This window comes from Cydia splendana, chromosome 5 (genome assembly GCF_910591565.1).
Source record: "Cydia splendana chromosome 5, ilCydSple1.2, whole genome shotgun sequence".
NCBI lineage: Eukaryota > Metazoa > Arthropoda > Insecta > Lepidoptera > Tortricidae > Cydia > Cydia splendana.
Window position 1 is genome coordinate 3,249,304 of NC_085964.1, and position 21,301 is coordinate 3,270,604.

The window sequence follows — 21,301 nt, forward strand, 5'->3', positions numbered from 1 at the left end:
TACAATAAACTAATTTGCTGAGTAGCTGTCTTCTTATTCATTTATACCTATTTAGGGTCGCAGGTGCTGCGTTCTCAGTCATAAACACTCTAGTTTCCCTTCACAATGTTTTTTCTTGGTTACCCAGTTTATATAGAACCCTATAAAGTATAGAAGTACGTATAAATGAAGGATCATTTTAGATGTTATTGTATAGAAAATAAGACCAGTAAAGTTAGAGCTTAGTTTGAATATGGTATGACGAATATTGGGGGTTAAGTTATGGTGGTCGTTTTTAAGAAAAATAACCTTTTTAGGTGGCTTCACTCAGGTTCATTTTAGGAATTTTTTGGGGTTCCATTATTTTTATATTGGATTCATAATGAAATATGAAGTATAGACGGGTTGGATTAGGTTTGGCTATAATTATATTTTACTCAAATAATGTTATACATGACAGTCATAGGTATGTATTTTAAATTATACACACAGTCCAATAACTCTTATGTATACCTACATTATATATTTTTTGGAATAATGATGGATATTTTGTCATAATATTATGCTGTGTTCCTAAGAAGAAGTAAATGTAACTGATTTTCATACATTTCTTTATGGTTTTACTCTAAATATTCTTCTTTTCAGGTACCTAACTTAGTTTAAACTACAGGAAAACAGCAAACCACACTATGGCATAAGGTATAATGTTAATAGTAACTACATACCTATGTACTTGTATTCTCGCCCAAGGCAGTCAGTTTTTCCACTTTTTCTTTATTTATATGCATACTTAAAGACTTGTTAAACATAATTTTCGTTCAAAGTATTTATTTTATTTTATTTCCTTATTTTTTATATTTTTTATCTATCCTGGTTAGAAATAAGGGAAGGGGGCGTATTTTAGTACAACACCTAATTAAAGCCCCGCATGCCACTTGTAAAATTTTTAAGGTAAGTACTTAATTAATAGCAACCCCAAATTTATTTCTTTATGTGACGTACTTTACGAGGTAATTATACCTTAACTGCTTCGCACTGAAATAACAAAGTAGTCATTTTTAAATTCTCTTTATCCCATATTCAATAATTAACCCCTTTCCGCATTCCATTGAATTGATGTACAATTCTTAATGATACCTTCCAGCCCAACGCTTTAATTCCACACTGACCAAAAATGAACCTCAAAAAGAAAAAAAAACGAACTAAAATATATATTTTCTGCACCTTATCCCAAGGTAATACGAGTAAGACTCAAAAGATGTTGATTTCGTTGGTCCTACAAAATCACAGCAGTTAAGACCTTACGTAAGTAGAGTGGAGTTACCAAGCCCTATAATTACTTGGCAGTGGCAGTCGCAAAGAGGCAATGGGTATAAAAAGGCAGTAAGTATTCGCTATCGGCAGCGACGAGTAAATAAGTAAGACTGTTAACAAAACTTCCGTGAGACACAGACTTAAAATACGTGAGTGGCCCGTTCTTAATATATATTTCGTAAGACTGTTAGTCGGTAAACAAATTTTTATTTATTTATTACCTCGTCATTGTCGTAAATGGGGTACACCGTACACGGTTCTATAGAGTCTCGAACTTTCAGGCGAATTCGAACGTACACCGACATCAAAATGACATCCAAGTGATGTTATTTAGTTATCGTGCATTTCGCTCGTAGTTTTCCGTACATGAATAGGCGCGAGCGAGAGGCACTATAATTAATAAGTTTTTGGCAAAAATTTCATTTTTGGTACAAGCTTTTATCGCTGACTGTACTTTTCTTACGACAGACAACTAATACTCATCGAGACAATTCTAAAAACCCCTAACACAATTAGGTTTCGTTGTTTCATCCCAGAGTTCCTATGGCCACCTCCTGTCTCCATCATCAGATCAGGTCGGCAGTACCATATTATTGTATTGTCATCAGAACTACATACAGCTGCCAATTTTCATGATGCTACGATCCTTGGAAGATGGTTAAATTAGTTACCTTAGATTCCTTTACATCGACCTAATAAAAGCTTGTTAAGGCCACCTCCTGTCTCCATCATCAGATCAGCTCGATGGTACCATAATATTGCATTGTCATCCGATTTATACATGCATGCAAAATTTACATACATAAATAAAATTACATACAGGTCGACCTAATAAAAGCTTGTTAAAAATATCATTCTGATGCCTCTTTGGAAGGTGCCTACGAAGCCGAGCCAAAACGTAGACGCAGAAACAACTCCGACAGTTTAATTAAATGTAACGGACAGTACACTAAACGGATGCTGCCCCATGCTTGTGTCAGTCATGACACGCGTGTAGAGGCAGCGTTCGCCGTTTACCTATCTTTATGTTTAACTTGTCTGTTGTTGGGCACCAAGTACTATTTATCGACTAATAAAATGTAGCACTGCGTGAAATTTATAATTCGTGATGTATGTTAGTACTCAAAATAGGCAATGAAATTTTCCAATTAGTATTATCGTTGGGAGATTTAATTTGGCGAATAATTGGAATTGTTGAACAGTTTGTTTGTTGTAAACAGGATTTTGATTGATAAAAAAATTGTTTTTTTTTTCCATGTTGAAATATTAATTTTCGTAAATTAATTAAAACTATGTTTGATAACATATTTGTCGCGGACGATTTTTTTTGCGTTAAAACTATTTTTAAGAAAGCCAATGTATTGTACCTACCTAAACAAAATATTCTGAATGCGGGTACCTACCTACATAAAGATACATATATGAATAATAATACATATTCAAGTAAAGCCTTATAAGGATAAACCTAATTGCATGCCAAAAACGTTAAACATAATATGCTCAAGCATTTTCCTTCCACTTTGAGAATAATTAATATGTCAAATTTTAATATCAACTTGATAAAGTGAACTCATGCGGCCCATAATTCAATTAGAATTCTTTTGATGCTTTTTCTCCTTACGTGGAACGAATTCAAAATAGCCTCGACGAATTGGACGCTTCCAAAACAGAGCAGGAATAAACTGTTGTTCTTATTGCTTAAAGAAGTTAGCGAATTTGATCTTTTGATACAGTTCGCTGTCATCAGATTATTAGAAAAGGGGAAGACCGCTCCATACAAACGTAGTCCTAATTTTTCTCTCATATTAATATGTTTTTAGAAATAATGAAGAAACGAAGGGGCAACAGCTCTGGCTATTGTACAATAAATTGTGTAAAAATCATCATCATCTTCCTCGTGTTTGTCCCAGCTTTCCGCCACGGCTCATTGGGGCCTTGGGTCCGCTTGGACTAATCCCAGGAATTGGGCTATGCCTGCCTACGCACAAGATTTTTACGAAAGCGACCGTCATCTGCTTTTCCAATTCAGACAGGAAACTAGGCCTTATTGGGATCGTTCCGGTTTCCTCACGATGTTTTCCATAAACGAAAAATAAATTAATAAAATATAGGTAATATAAGTAAGGTAAACGTACTAATAGTGCTCGACATGCTAATGCCCAATAGATGACACCTTGCTATCACCTCTATTGACAATGACTTAAATTTCAAGATGGCATGTACTGGGACCGCGCCGAGCACCAGTACGTTTAACGTTTACCTTATATACCTATTGAACAAATAAATTGCTTTAAAGCTTATTTATTTTTAGATGTCCAAACGTTTTACTATGCGTCTTTTGATCTCTTCGCATAAACAAATCATACTAAAAAAAATATTGACCCAAAGATATATCCGAGGATCGTGCCTGCTAACGCTTGATCGCATTGAATCAGTGGATGGGTAGGTACCTCTCCTTCCTTTTGAACAACGATTTCCATCTCTGTCACTTATCTACAGAAAGAATGAAAGATACAACAAGGCCCTTCGCTCGAACTCGCATAATCAAAGAGAATACACCACAAAAACAACCGAACATCAACTTATTACACGGCTCGTTGAAACGTAGCCGACGGACGAGAGAGGAAATACGTGTAAAATTAGCTTTAGTGTTCTAGGATGAAATGTTTTTCGTGACATGATACGTGTCAATACAGAGTGATGGAGGTTTGGACTTGCCAATAGATTTTTCCATTGGCGATAGTTGGTTAAGTGAACGCAGTAAGTAGGTAAATGATCTGATAAAATAATTTAAAATACTTACATCTCCAAAATCACCAAAAATGTATGGTATGAATATTAAAATTAACACTAGTTTACAAGCTACGTCTACTTCAATTATTAATTCAAATTTAGCTTTGAATTTAACAGATTTCATAATCATATTTTATTAAGATTAAACACTATAGTCCGTATCTTTAGGTATTTCAATAAAAGTATACAATATCTACCCTCAAATGACTCCTTAAGCCAGTTGAGGGTAGATGTAAACATTACATGATCAAATAACGTAGGTTAAAGTCAGGTCGTTCAATGACAGATCCAGGCGGTTTTGTATTTGGTTGCTTAACCAATAAATATTGTACTTAGGTAACTACCCGATAATGTAGAAATAATTACGAAATAGAAAATGTTTACTTTATTTAAATACCTAACGGCGCGGTTCTGGAAATGAATTAGAGATTAACTAGATACGATGTAGTAAAGATATGTGACGTCCCACGGGTAAGCGCCAGCCGCCATAAGGTATTTCATATCTAGTGAATCTCTAATTCATTTCCCGAATCGCGGCGCCAGCCAACATAAGGTACCTTTTGCAGTGGAACGTCACATATCTTTACTATTTCGTATCTAGTGAGTCTCTAATACATTTCCCGAATCGAGCCGTATAGTACTATTATTTATTCTCTACTGCAGGGGCATTACTATGGCGGTGATGGCATTACGGTGGCCGCACTTTGGTAATATTTGTGATTTAGCAAACATTGTCGTTTGTCAATATTACATAGGTACAAAATAGCCAGGGAGGCTCGCGGGCCGCAAGCAAGAGGTTCGCGGGCCGCCTGCTTCCGACCGCTGGTCTAAGCAAACGACATCGTCTGGAACAGACCGAAGGGTGTCATTATTTATGTCATATTTTCGTAAAAATAGACATCGCCCTCTATCTCTTTGCTTTACTACGTAATGTGTGTTAAAGTAGCACATCTCATTTTGTCTAACACTATGGGCCCGATTCGGATTTTGAAATAGACATCTACTAGATATCTTTTAGACGTCACCAAGATACGATAACGATATGTTTAAGATCTAACCTGTCAAATTTGACATTTATGCGATTCTGGAGATACTCTTGAACGATTTCCACAAGATATGACTTAGAGATCCAATTCACATCTAATATCTGACGTAAAAGTGACACTGGTTGCCCGAATTGCGCTGCAAAAGAGAACTAGTTGATATCTAAACTATAACGTATCTAGAATGGATCTAGTACGTGTCGTCTCTTGTGAATATCTTGAATTTCGAATACGGCAGTTTGACATTTATGCGATTCTGGAGATACTCTTGAACGATTTCCACAAGATATGACTTAGAGATCCAATTCACATCTAATAGATATCTAACACTATCTGACGTAAAAGTGACACTGGTTGCCCGAATTGCGCTGCAAAAGAGAACTAGTTGATATCTAAACTATAACGTATCTAGAATGGATCTAGTACGTGTCGTCTCTTGTGAATATCTTGAATTTCGAATACGGCAGTTTGACATTTATGCGATTCTGGAGATACTCTTGAACGATTTCCACAAGATATGACTTAGAGATCCAATTCACATCTAATAGATATCTAACACTATCTGACGTAAAAGTGACACTGGTTGCCCAAATTGAGCTGCAAAAGAGAACTAGTTGAAATCTAAACTATAACGTATCTAGAATGGATCTAGTTCGTGTCGTCTCTTGTGAATATCTTGAAGTTCGAATACGGCGGTATGTGGCAGTAGAACAAGAGGGAAGGATGGCTTTGCGATCCTGGTACTTTTTTTTATGAAATTTCCATTTCGGGGGAAAACTGTTTCCACTAACTAAATCTTAACAAGTCACTGTCATTTTGATGTCCATCGCTTCACCATAATATAATCTAGGTTATAATATAATATTATATATATTCTAGGTCGCTTTTAAAAAGATTTTTTTTTATTGCAAATTTGAAAAAAGGTAAACCTAGTCTTTCATTCTGTCCATACCTAACGTACAAAAAATCATAGACAATAGAAGTGGAAAAACATTTGCTCTCTTTGCATGGACAAGTACAGTCACCTGCAATAATATGTTACACAACGAAGGCCGCAAAAATATCTGAGACGACCTTATTTGTAGAGCCATAAGAGCGTGTCACATATATTATTTTTGCGGCCTTCGAATAGTAACATATTATTGCAGGTTGTACGTAGTCTTGTTCCCTCTTAAAACTCCGCATTATTCCCCCGGCGCTGAAACACGCGGTTTTCCAACTTCTCAAGTTTCCTCTGGAACATTTTTACTCATACGTGGCTTCTGGTTGACTTGAAAAAATTAACTGGAATTTAAAATATTGCTGGTTTATGCTAAAAAAGCGAGAATGATGTCTTATTATTTATTCTCGAAGTAAGATTCAAAGAAATAGATGATATTAATAATGATTCGGTCGGATTCATATTATGTTTAAAAAAAAAAAAAAGTATATCCAAATTGAAACTAAGAAGTATAGTCGGCGCGATTCGGGAAATGAATTAGAGATTCACGAGATATGAAATAGTAAAGATATGTGACGTTCCACGGCAAAAGGTACCATTGCCCCGGCTGAATATTGGAGAGGCGTTAATAATAGCGTAAGCGCCAGCCGCCATAAGGTACCTTTTGCAGTGGAACGTCACATATCTTTACTATTTCATATCTAGTGAATCTCTAATTCCTTTCCCGAATCGCGCAGAGTGTGATAACTTTAGGTATGATGCTTTACGCACACTAGCGTCTCCTCCCCTCCCCCTGACGCAACCCTCCCTTTTAGCATGAAATATGTCCCGGTTGGCAGTTTTTTTTTTGGGAAATGTATACTTGTTAGGAATAAAGTTACAATGAAAGAAGTAATCCTTATTGAATTCCTATATATTCCATTTTTTGATATGACTATTTCTTTCAGTACCGTTGTTATCATGTTACGTACGCGACGGGGTCAACGTCGTCCTCGAAACGTCAGAGGTAATTTAAAACTTAATTATATGCGATTTAGTCCCGTTTTGGTAAATAATAATGTTTATTAATCGTGAAAGTTTAAATCAGTGTGTTTAAAATTTTGTTCTTCACGAATCACTTCAGTGTATCGTTTCACATTCATTGTCTTACTCTAAAATAATAATAATAATCATCATCATCATATCATCCAGAGCCTAAAATAATTAATTTCTTAAAATTAAGATTTCATATTCACCGCACTTTAACTAGTTACAAGCCTCGTACTACCCATTACGTACCGCAGCCAAAAATACGGTACCAAGTTGTAAAATCCGAAGTTCCCCGACGGGCCCCCAGGGGCCGCCACTATCAAACCGGTACAACCGGTACCGGTACGTGCCACAACTTTTGTTACGGCACGGCATGCGACTGTAGCGTACCTAATGAGTTATAACACCGGTGTCACAGTGTTATACTTGCTCAGGGTACGTGTGAAATATTAATTTCAGTGTGAGTTGAATTGCAGTTTTTTTGGAAGAATAAAAGTTACAATTTCGAGGGTCGTTTTCTATGGAAAGCACCACGAGATCACCGATCAGCCGTCATAGGAAATAACATCTCGGACACCTCGACCCGGTCTAGCGTGAGTCATCCTTAAAAGTTAAAATTTTGACGACCTGTCTGGCTTAGTGGGTAATGACCTAATAACTGCCAATGAATCTTATGGTCCTGGGTTTGAATCCCAGTAAGGGCATTTACTCACACATTTGTTCCTGAGTAGAGATGTGCGCCGATGGCAAAATCATCGGCGGCGGCGTCCGATGATTTTTTGACCGGCGGCGGCGGCGTGATCGGCGTGAAATCGGCGTGGCATAATTTTTGATACTGCATGGGAACGTGGCTGTACAAGCTCTACATTAAAGCCTTCTGAGTATTTACTAGGCTATCCAAAACATATTATGTGTGTTTTCTAAATTATTGCCGAAAATTATATCCCATCATGACACTTGGCAACTATTTATTACCAACCTAACGGTTACCAACGGTATGTTTAAATATTAAAATAAAAATGATAATTTAAAACGCTACATTTTAGGCAGTATTTTTACTTAATTTGTAAGTGGAATACAAATAAATCACAAACAAATCTTTATAAGTTAAGTCTTAAATCTATATCGTCAGGTGACAAGCAAAACTCACTAACACCATTTCATAGCCATAGTGAACCATATTAGTACTAAAAGAAGGTCGATTTTTGTTTAATTTTTTTAAAGTAATTAGTGACTTTTGCTTGTCACCTGACGATATTGACTTTTCCCAGCCGCTGTTGCCTCACCTAGGATTTGTTACGAAATAATGATGAACTACATACTTTACATTTGTCTGAACTGAAGTTTATCAGAAATCTATGTTAGAATAAAGATGTCATCGTTTTGTTTGAAATATATATTGTTAAGTAAAAGAAGCTGATAATCACCATCAAATGACTAAGAATTGATCGTGTGTAATTTTAAATGAAATTGTATATTATGTGATAAATAAATAAATGATATCTATCATATGATGACCCTTATGCGTGTCACCAGCATCATACGAGAAATCATAAAATACGCATTTATAATCGTGGTGGCAGCTTGCTGGAGATTCTAAGAAGAAAATAGCATGTTTATGTCCTAGGATATGAACCTGCTATTTTCTTGACTTTAGTTCACTGATTAAATTGACAATCAAGAGACTATTGATGTAAAACAAAATGCGTTCTACAAAAAAGATGTGCGAAAAAATATCAAATAATAACCTGAGATCCAGAAACTAGATCTTGATTAAATTAACGCTAAATCGTTATCACACCGCAACGATAAAAATGATGCTAATTTGGTTCACCGGTAAATAATAAGCGAAAAAGCATAAGGATCTTTAAATTATACCTCTGGCACTATCTACTCACTACGCAACATGGAATAAGACATGATAGGTATCAAAATTTCCCACGCCGATTATACGCCGGTCAAATTTATCGGCGGCGGCGGCGTGGAAAAATCGTCGGCGGCGGCGGCGCGGCGGCGCGGCGCACATGTCTATTCCTGAGTAATGGGTGTTTTTAGTGTTCCGTACCCAAAGGGTAAAACGGGACCCTATTACTAAGACTCCGCTGTCCGTCCGTCCGTCCGTCCGTACGTCCGTCCGTCCGTCTGTCACCAGGCTGTATCTCACGAACCGTGATAGCTAGACAGTTGAAATTTTCACAGATGATGTATTTCTGTTGCCGCTATAACAAAAAATAGTAAAAACAGAATAAAATAAAGATTTAAGTGGGGCTCCCATACAAAAAACGTGATTTTTGACCGAAGTTAAGCAACGTCGGGCGGGGTCAGTACTTGGATGGGTGACTGTTTTCTTTGCCGTTTTTTGCATTATGGTACGGAACCCTTCGTGCGCGAGTCCGACTCGCACTTGCCCGGTTTTATTTTTAGGCTACAGAATATGCCTCCAAAAGATTTCAAGTAACTTTAATCAATACTTGTAGATGTCACCAGTCTTAAATAGACTTTTTATATTCAACAATAAATCACCCGTCGACCGAGGTTTAGTCTCCACTTTAAAATTCAGACAACTTTTCAACTAAAACAGTAGGTATGTATTTTCTTTGTTTGATTAATTGAGTGTACACCTGACCTTGATGACCTTGAGAACGATTCTCATTTAAAAATTTGTTATGGTTTTGATTAGGCCGAATATCCGGTATCCGGCCGCCGTATATTCGCCCAGCGGAACTAAACCTACATTTCGGTTTTTCAGGTGCGCATTCTGCAGGTTTGACCTGTTTCCTAGTGAACGTTCGCGCGGACTCATTTCTAGGTTCGAAATGAGTGCGCGTGCAAGTCAGTGGAATGATTAAATTGTTTTAAAATAATAAACAAGTACGATTATGACCGTGGCTGTTTCTTAAATCCAGTTTGTTTATACTCCGAAATCAAGCAATATTACTATTCGGTATCCGGCCGGATAACAGGTCACTATACGGTATCCGGCCGGAAAGTAAAATAATGGCCGGATAGGCCGGATACCGGATAGTAACCGAATATCCGGTGCATCTCTAGTTTTGATACGACTATGGTTTTTTATTCCACCCAGGATGACAATCGAACATAAATTCGTCACAACTTTATCTACCGTAAACTTTATCGTGTTGCATATTAACGCATACTGTTCATAAACCACACACAATTTAGACCCGCCTCGACATATGGGTTACATGCCCCAAACTAATTTCCCGAGTTGAGGCTCTCGCTAAGAAACATCGACTTGTATGGCAACCTAATTTCTTGGCCGGATAGGTAATTTTGGTGGGATAAACGAATTATTTTCGCTTATTCGGCGCATCGGATCCGGATTTCGGACGGGTCGGGTCACGTTCCGGATTCGTTGGTGTGTGCGGATCATCATCATCATCATCATCTCAGCCATAAGACGTCCACTGCTGAACATAGGCCTCCCCCTTGGACCTCCATACGTGCCGGTTGGAAGCGACCCGCATCCAGCGTCTTCCGGCGACCTTAACAAGATCGTCTGTCCATCTTGTGGGTGGACGTCCTACGCTGCGCTTGCTAGTCCGTGGTCTCCACTCGAGCACTTTTCGACCCCATCGGCCATCTTCTCTGCGTGCAATGTGGCCTGCCCATTGCCACTTCAGCTTGCTAATCCGGTGGGCTATGTCGGTGACTTTAGTTCGTCTACGGATCTCCTCATTTCTGATTCGATCACGTAGAGAAACTCCGAGCATAGCCCTCTCCATAGCTCGTTGAGCGACTTTAAGTTTTGAGATGAGGCCGATAGTGAAAGACCACGTTTCGGAGCCGTAAGTCATCACTGGTAACACACATTGATTAAAGACTTTCGTCTTGAGGCACTGAGGTATGTCGGACGAAAAGACATTACGTAGTTTCCCGAACGCTGCCCAACCGAGTTGGATTCGGCGGTTGACCTCTTTCTCGAAGTTGGACCTACCTAATTGGACTACTTGTCCTAGGTAGATGTACGAGTCAACAACTTCGAGTACCGAGTTCCCAACAGAGACTGGGATGGGCACAACATTGGCATTTGACATAAGTTTCGTCTTGTCCATGTTCATTTTCAAGCCCACCCGTTGTGAAACTCGGTTGAGGTCATCGAGCATCATGCTGAGTTCCTCCATCGACTTTGCCATGACTACGATATCGTCGGCAAACCGAAGGTGAGTGATGTATTCGCCGTTGATGTTGATGCCAAGTCCTTCCCATTCCAGGAGCTTGAAGGCGTCTTCCATTACGGCAGTAAACAGTTTCGGAGAGATAACGTCTCCCTGCCTTACGCCTCTTCGCAATGGAATCGCCCTCGTGCTCTGCTCCTGTACTCGGACCGACATGGTGGCGTTACTATACAAACACTTCAACACTTCGATGTACCGATAGTCAATATGGCATCGCTGAAGAGACTCAAGCACCGCCCATGTTTCCACCGAATCGAAGGCTTTCTCATAGTCCACAAACGCTAAGCATAATGGCAAGTTATACTCTTCGGTCTTCTGTATAACTTGCCGCAGCGTATGGATGTGGTCTATGGTACTATAGCCTTTTCGGAAACCGGCTTGTTCGGGAGGCTGGAAGTCATCAAGTCTGTGTTCGAGACGGTTCGTGATGACCCTTGAAAACAGCTTATAGACATGGCTCAGAAGCGTGATGGGTCTGTAGTTCTTCAATAGGTTGTTATCACCTTTTTTGAAGAACAGCACCACCTCGCCTCTATTCCATGTTTCAGGCGTTATGCCCTCGGACAAGACGGAATTAAAGAGCTTCTGGAGGACTTTAAGTACCGGTGTTCCACCCGCTCTCAGAAGCTCTGAAGTGATTCCGTCTTTGCCCGGCGCCTTGTTGTTCTTAAGCTGCTTCAGGGCCATCCTAATCTCGTACAGACTGATGTCCGGGATATCTTCGGTATAATGTCGGGACAGCTTGGCTCTTGGATCTCCTACCAAGCTGTCAACGGGCTTTGCGATCGAAGTGTATAACTGTCCATAGAACCTCTCGATCTCACCTAAAACCTCCGCTTTGCTCGACGCTATGCTGCCATCTTCCCGTTTCAGCTTTGTCAGCTGGCTTTGCCCAATAGACTTGTCCTTTGCGAACACTTTGGAGCCTTGGTTTCGCTCAATAGTCTCTTTAATACGGTTAGTATTAAAGAGACGCAGATCATGTCGCAAGGACTTAGATATACGTCTATTGAGCTGCCTATATGACTCCGCGTCATCGGGAGACTGCAACTGTAGCGAGCGTCGTTCAGCCATGAGGTTTAAGGTTTGCTCGGTCAATTTCTGAGGTCTATCTTTACGGCGGGATCTAAAAAACTTAGACCCTACTGTGTGGACAGTTTCCACTAGCCCGTCGTTGATTTCGTCCACTGAAGCCAAGTTCTCTAGGCAAGCAAAGCGGTTAGAGAGCTCGAGTTGAAAGCTTTCGGGGTTTTGAACATAGGCTCGAGTAGGTCGGAGCGTAGACTTCATCAGGCTGGACCTTTCAAGTTTAATATTGATATTCAGTGTGCCTCTTACGATTCGGTGATCACTACCGGTCTTTACCCTGTTGATCACAGAGACATCACTGAATATCCGTTTCTTGTCGGTCATGATGAAGTCTATCTCGTTTCTCGTGGAACCGTCAGGACTCATCCAGGTCCATTTCCTGTGAGGCGGCTTCTGGAAGAAAGAGTTCATCATGAAGAGTTCCTCTCTCTCCAGAAAGTCGGCCAGCCTCTGACCCCTAGGGTTCCGTTGCCCATACCCAAATTGCCCCACTCTCAACTCATCCCCGCTTCTCTTGCCCAACTTTGCGTTGAAGTCCCCCATAACAACAGTAAAGTAGGTTTTAGAAGTATGTATGGCCCTACTTACGTCCTCATACATAGCTTCTACTTCATCATCGGAGTGTGACGAGGTCGGTGCGTATACCTGAATGACCTTCAGCGAATATCTTTTGGATATTCTGAGTATTAGGTATACCACCCTGCTCGACACACTGTCGATGGTTATTATGTTGTTTACGAGGGACTTGTGAACGAGAAACCCGACACCACCTTGGGACTGTTGGTCGCCCTCCCGGTGGTAGAGCAAGTTACCAGACTTCAGGGTTGTCGTGTCCTCCCCCTCTCTACGGACTTCGCATAACCCTACAATGTCCCAGTGTAACCTGCTCAGTTCCTCTTCCAGCTCGCAGATCTTTTCGTCAGTCCTCATAGTGCGTATGTTGTGTGTTACCAGGGCCAGTCGTCGTCGGGGCGGGTAGCCGGATCTTTGCCGGAGATTCTTAGCACCCCTGACCCCGCTAATGCCCTGACCGCTACCATAGCCAGAGCACCGGGGGTCGCCGGAACCTCGGGGCCGTGGTTCTATTGTGCTCATCATGATGGGGGGTGAATGCCATAATCGCCACGCTTGGCAGGCGGGTTGGCGATCGCAGTCGAGTACACCGAATTTGAGGGACGCTGCTGCCCGTCCACCGGTGGTCTTGGACGTAGTTTAAGGACATACCCGGGTCCGGGTGTGCGGATGTTTAGTTTAAATTATGTCATAGATGTAAGCATATATTTAATTACACAAACGGGTCTACCGCGATATAATTTCATTGTTTTTACCTTTAATTCCGACGTTTCAGCTGAGTTGCACCAGCGCGAAAACACAAGACGCGAGAGTTTAAAGTGTTATAGATGTAAGCATGTTTTAAAATAGTACCCGCTTATTCATAAACTTAGCAAACTTTTGTTAAATTTTGTCTATCTCCAGCCAACACAAATGTCAAAATGACAATGAATGAGTGAGTTGATGGTGTTCAACTGTATGTGAATATAACTCAAAAACCCCGAGCATTTTTAATATTCCAATCATTTGAATGTAATGTCTGCTCATACTTACATGAACAAAAATGCATTTTTTTTATATTCCACATAAAAATAATGAAAAATCTCCTAGATTTCCCAAAAGCCTTTCTCTCCGTCGTTACAATATTATCCGATTCCGAGTCACTTGCCCTGGTAATAAAAGCGAAATTCGCGTGAGCGATAGGGGTTTAGCAACTGATTAAATTCCGAAACATATGACTTTCAATCAACGTCTCAGCCTCATCCATCGTAACAAGGCTGAACTTTAAAAATTGGAAATATCGGTAAGCTCAGCGCATTGGGTCTTGGTGCAAGCTATAAACAGAAAGCGAGCGATCCAAACTGTGGAATGAACTAGCGCCATCTACCTTAAGAATGTAAAACTTCTTAAACAGGTAGTAGTAAATTAGTTTCGTGGTAAGTATCATTTGCAGTGTACTCCCATCAAGTGTACTCCCACCATAATGTCGGCAACGCACTTGAAACCCCTCTGGAGTCCATAAGCGACGGAAATCGTTTACCATCAGGCGATTCGTCTACTCGTTTGCCTCCTATGTCATAGAAAGAAAAAGATGTGAGGGCCAGTTGCACCAAACCGTCTGTCAACATAACGGTGTAGTTTGTAGTTTGTTGCAATTTGCTTGTACTTGTTAAAAGTTTGCTCTGTGGGGTGAAAGTGGCTAACACCATAAAATTATATACTTAATATTGATTGTGCGAGGTGGTGGCATCTATGAAAGGGTCATAGATGATGTAGGTAACGCAACATATCGAACAAAAGCGTCAAAATAAAAGTCATACAACAAAGGCAAGGGCTGTGATAAAGCTCCATTAATAAAGATAAAAAATAGAATTCTTGGCAGAACTAAAATTAAGTAGTAATATGGTAATATGCAGGCTGGCAAAATACTTAAAAAAACACATCCGAAAAGCTACGCATAGTATATTAATTGATTATCATTATCAATGACTTTCACAATCACTCCGCGTTTCCAAAAATGTTATATGTAGCCATAGATCGTCTATACAGGACAATACAGCTTCTTTCTTTACTAGATTAGCCAGGACTTAAGCCGAAATGATCTGTTTCTCCAGCAACAACATAGGTATAATACATACGCTGATTGTGATTGTGGGATTGAAAAGTCGTACTTGCTTTCAACCTCTATTTCGTTACCTTAAAAACTAGACATCGCTGTCACAAAAACAGGACGCTCTTTCATAGGTATTCGCCATTTCATCCGCTCCCTCCTATCCCTTACATTCCATTGAAAAGCTAACGGCGGAATCTCTCATATCGCCGTGAAGCATCGATGGCCGGGGATCATCCCGGTTTTTACGAGCGTCCGAAGCGTATAGAACGAAAAAACCCGAAAATATTCCCGAATAATATCGGGAAATACGGCCAATAACCGATGAATTACACTCCGCGCCCGGCATTACGGATATAGTAAGGATGAGTGTATATTTTTAGTATTGTTTCTGCAGTTAAAGTATTTCAAGGGCGCGGGTGTTGGGGTATTTTCGTATGCGTAGACGGTTAGGGTAGCTTTGGATACAGTGAAGGGAGTACGACATTTTCAAAGGAAATATTGTTACCTACTTACTAGAATGTTCGGTTGGCTTAAACATTTACTTTTCACTGATATTTAACTCGGTAGACGCAATTTTCACGTTAACAGCTTTTGTGCAAAAATAGTAACAAATTTTTAGTGGTGCGTTTTAGACCTGCGTTCATGATTCTATCGAGCGAAAAGTTGTTTAATCCAGTTTCAAATCCATAAAGTTACGAGTACTAGAGAAAGGCCTCAAGATTGCTAGTCATATTTTTTGGCAGCCGTATATGATCTAAAAAGCGCTACCTTTTTCAAAAAAGTCTGCTAGAGTTATACCAAGAAAAGTCTGCAGCGATTTTGATACCCCACGCAGTGCAAGTGTTATTTTAAACGTCAAACTTCTATAAAATTTAGACGTATAAATAACATTTGCACTGCGTGGGCTATCAAAATCGCTGCAGACTTTTCTAGGTCTGACTCTAGCTGAACCCGTGTACACCTGTGCACCTATGTTTGAAGTCACCTTACTGATTCTACTATGTTTTCTACATGAGCGTTAAAATGATGACGACAGCAAAACGGCGATATATAGCCAAATCGCCCGGCAACGTTTCCTTTTTTGCCATCGATCTTACTTTGCATGTATTCTTCGATTTATAGCAAGATTCGGATTGTGTGTGTGATTCATTGCCGTATTTACTAGATGCTGGACATACTCTTAAGGACTATGGTTGTTTGGTACCTGAATCAAACATGGATTTAAAAAACTTTGTCACTCTTGTTTAGAGACGTACAAGTTGCAGAATTTTCCAAAAAGTTGGAAAAGCTGTCAACAGTTTCTCAGACAACAAAGAAAACTTTAATTTATTAAATGGAACATTATAATTCCCATACAAATATATGAGTAGTTTCCAAAATGTTACAGCGGCAGATTAGCGACTTTAAAATTTGATAAAAAATCTAAAACAGATAAACCAAAACTATGTATTTTTATGAAATACGCCGTCCCAAACTTACAGAGTATTAGGTACGATCTTAGAGCATTTAGTAACTGGAGACGCCTTGGCTGTCATTTTCAATACAAAACAGCCTGCCTATTTTTGCGGGTTATTTGTACATAACGTACAAATAGCCATGTCAGATAAACGTCAGGCCATACAAAAGTTTGCACAACTGTGCCCTTGCACAGTTTTCGGCAGAGGGGTAAGCTCTTAAAGGCGAATCCGGTTAATTAAATGCTCTGTACGGTGAGTAGGCACATGACGTGGTTAGTATTAGGGTCAACACGTCATGTGACATTTAAGGTGACATTTAAGAAATAGAAAATATATTTATTAAAATGAACAATAATTTTAATTACATTTTCATAAAGGTCACCTAAATGCCACTCACGTAGGCCACTAGTATATAAGCACCAATTTACTCAATAAAGATGTTTAGTATTCAGCAGACTTTCATAGTATTCATTATCTACCCGAACGCCCCACATTACATGGCGACCCTGCCAGTGGAACTGCTCAGCAGTTCTGGTATCACCACCTTCGGAATCGTCTAAGTTGCGCCGCCCAGCCAGCCAGCCACCCAGACACCCAGCAAGCCAGCAGAGCTAGCCAGCACCACTAAGCACAGCACAAGACCTATATATAACTTTTTTCTCAAAATTCTACAAAGTAAAAGCATCGATTTATTTCAACAAGGCCAAGTAAAGCATTCCATTGAAATCTCCTGAATCATTCTTCAAGATTGAATCACGCACGCTCTCATGACTTCAGCTTAAACTGTCCCTCCGTCCCTATTTCCAAACAGCTTATAAGTCACACCCTGTGTTTCCATTGCTTAGCGCAAAATCCAGAATAATTTTAGACTCGGCTGCCTTATAAACTGTACGTGACTAGAGATTCTATTTATACTGGTTACTTCTGCAGGCGATGAGTATAACAAATCAACTATACTTAAGTCTTTTTTACGAAATGCCCGTCGTTTTTACAGACCCCTAAAAGAGGTTCGGATAAACAATTCGTAGCGACAGCGATTTCATTGCGATTTCGTTTTTATTTGACGCCTGCTATATTTTCAGTTAGGGTTCCGTTCATTTAAATTGGAAAAATAATGGGCAAGAGAAAATGGATACATGTATAAAAATATAGAAATCGTATTATTATTAAGTATTTTTCGCTAACTTCTATTTAACTTGCATTGCAATTGCTTGTTATGTTGCAATGCTTGTAATGTGTGTTACATATGTATACAAAATTAGGTAGGTACTAGATATGAGCGCCGATAGGCATTTTGCCGGCGGCGGCGCGCCGGTCAAAATCGGTCGGCGGCGGCGGCGAATCGGCGGCGTGGCCTTGAAACACTTTTGATTTATACAAAAGCAATTCAAACCAAAATTTTACCGAAAAAACATGTTTTTTGCCATAATCACGCTACAAAGTAAGTGCATTTTTGAATTTCAAGTTAAATTTATCGAAAACTTGCATGAAAAAAGTTTTATATCGCATAATAAAATGTAGGTATGTAGATAAGCAGCAATGCCGCGGTATCAGAGACGGTCTTAATCTTGGTGCGGCCTTTTGTCCAGTATTTTGTGCTAAGTAAAAAATAGCGGGTGTCTATATCAGGGAAACGTTTTGTCTACAGTCGAAAAAAGAGCCGGAGCCAGGAAAATCGAGCTCCGTCATTATGTCATTAACCAACATCGGCTCAATAAAACCTATGTCAAAACACAATGCCCAAAGTCGAGCTCCACCTAACACTGAAGACCCGATTCCGACGCCTCCTCATGCGAGGCCATAAGCCGAGCTGCAGGCAAGCAGACAGCTTAGAATAGAACGCGAATAAAGTGTGAGCTAGGCTGACGGCTGAACTCTGCAGAGATGGGGTCGGCGGCCAGGAGCGAAAATTTAGCAGACAGTTTGCATTTACCATCGATATTTTTGAGTTATATGAAGCTAAAATACCTTTTGAATGCCTATAAACTATTCAGAGTGGCGCAGTTAAAGATCTAAACTGGACAAAATATATATGATCTGATTCTGAAAGTAGTAGTATCTAACAAGGTCACGCCGATGCCACGCCGATAGCGCAGCGTCGGCGGCGGCGGCGCGAAAATTTTGTCGGCGGCGGCGGCGCGCCGGCGCGGCGCTCATATCTAGTAGGTACCTAGTTTGATACAAAGTTAGGTAGGTACCTAGTTTGTATTCATATTCCATATAACTACATAGTTGTATACGTATGTCAGTTGTCTTCAAAACTTACAAACTATTTTTGACCACTGATTACTTACTAATCCGATTAATAATGATAATTATTGTTATTTTTTTTAATAAGCGATATAAGCCTTAGTCTTTCTAACAAAAAAAACTTGTTATAAATTAATTAAATTAAGTATACTGCATGTATCGCAAACGCGACACAATGATTTCGGTACATTGCCAACTAAGTAAGTATACGTTTGCAATATATTTAGTATGAACCAAGTACCTACTAGATGTCATACACGAAAGAAAAAGTGACCAAGCCTCCAGTGGCCAGGCCTGGAAATGAACCAGCAGTGTCCTTTGCATTCGCGGCAGATGCCTAGGTAAACCTCTTGATGATAATGGCTAGATGTGATAATTCTCATGCAATAAATTAATAGCCAATAATAAAATGGCGGAATCCTCCAGTTTCATTCCACTTCACGCGTCCCACTTTTCTCTTTATTTCGTACAAGTGTTTCCGACCGGATTCAATCTCCGCTGAATAAAAACTTATTAACGATTAACTGGCACCGGTTCGTTCCAGTGTTTGTGCTTTTTGCAGTAAAAAGTTTTTATAAAAGAAACTGAAATTTTGAAGGAAAATGCTTTTTAAGGAAAATGTAAGTCTAATAATAGATTTTTTAAGCATGATCAGGAAAAAAATACTATATTTTACATCAGCGAACCCTGAATTGGTGCGAGCGAGCCGCATGGGCGAATGATAAAGATCACACATCATTTTGACGTCAAAATCAGGGCTCTTTTAGAATGCAATTGGAAAAGCCCTAAGACAATATAATAATAAATTAGATTTAACGTCGGTATCTACTGTTTTCAGACATTCGTTTTTTTTGGCATTTGTTTTTTTATTGAGCAATAAGCCAATAAAAATAAAATGAATGAATGTAAAATAAAAACGCTTCGGTTGAGTTTCAAAATTTTACCTTTTTTTTTTAATTTAATCGGATTGAAACAAACTGACTGGAATTAGTAAAGGTAGTATTTAAATAAAACGAAAAAAGATATTATTCATACGAATCCTATAATTGTTAATTTTATATACTTTATGAATCAAACTATAATGATCACAACTTTAACAAATATTCTGGCTTTTCAATATTCTGCTTTTGCTTTATTTTATTATTACTACCCAGCTAGTTGACAATTCATTATTTCATTAACCGCATTGATAATTCGTTCATTCCAATCTCAACCATATTATTAACCACAAAAGTTTGCTTTTACGATAAAGCTCACTACTGATACGAGTTTTCAAAAGTAATTCACTCTGCGGTTGGCGACGCGGAGACATTTAAATCGTTATAATTGCAAAAGTACCACTGATTCTATTACTGGCCGCATACAATTGATTAATTATGCAATCGGCCGCAAAAAGGTTAAATGTCAGTCAGCGGTAAAGTTTTCAGTTGGGTAAATTTACCTGAAGCACTACCACCAGTTTTAACATTGACATATTCACTCACGTTTAAGTAACTTACTTTCTATGCATCTCGCTCGTACTCGCATATTAGTGCAAGCGAGATGTATAGAAAGTAATTTACGTAAACGCGAGTTAATCTGTCAATGTCAAAACTGGTGGTAGCCGTACTGAATAAATTTGTGAAAGCTGGGCGAGTAAATGTATGTGTAAATAACGTAGGTACACATAGGTTTTATAAATAATGTACAAAATGGGAATGTCATTTTAGTCTTAACATACGGCTGGGCAAATATAGAGATTACTGTTTCCGCAAAATGTTTGCAGCGTTTTCGTCTCTCGTTATGCAACCAGAATTCTCGTGGGGGTTTTCGGCATCTAATGTCAATATTTTAAAGTTCTCCAGTTTCATACGGTTACTAAGTATGTAGTTACAATTTTTGCAGTCTTTACCGGTGACTGCAAACCTTTTGACCAATGCCGTTTTAAATTTGTCAAATATCTTATAGTTTGTAGGTTTCGAATAGAGCCCGACGGCTAATCCTATTGTCTATTGTTAAGTAAAACCGCTCCTGCCACGTGCCACAACCACCTGCATAAAAATACAGTTCTTCGGTTACTGAGTGCCGGCGAGTCGAACGCTACAGAACCAGTCTAAAATGTGTCATCGAGATGCGTAACAAAGGCGCGTTATCGGAGAGCGCACCTACACTGGTTTTTTGAGCGTTGGACTACCTAGCCCGAGCTCAGGTTCCAAATAGAATAATTAAGACCCTTTTTTGCAGGTAAGTAGCAAGTGCGGTTTTACTTAACAATAGACAATAGGATAAGCCGTCGGGCTCTATTAGAAACCTACGAACTATACCTAACCTGTAACGTAATGGTACTGTTTGGATTTGGCTACGTCAGCATCGCTGCCGCAGTAATAATTAAATAAATAAATATTATAAGGACATTCTTACACACATTGACTAAGTCCCACGGTAAGCTCAAGAAGGCTTGTGTTGTGGGTACTCAGACAACGATAAATATAATATACAAATACTTAAATTCATATAAAACATCCATGACTCAGGAACAAATATCTATTCTGTGCTCATCACAC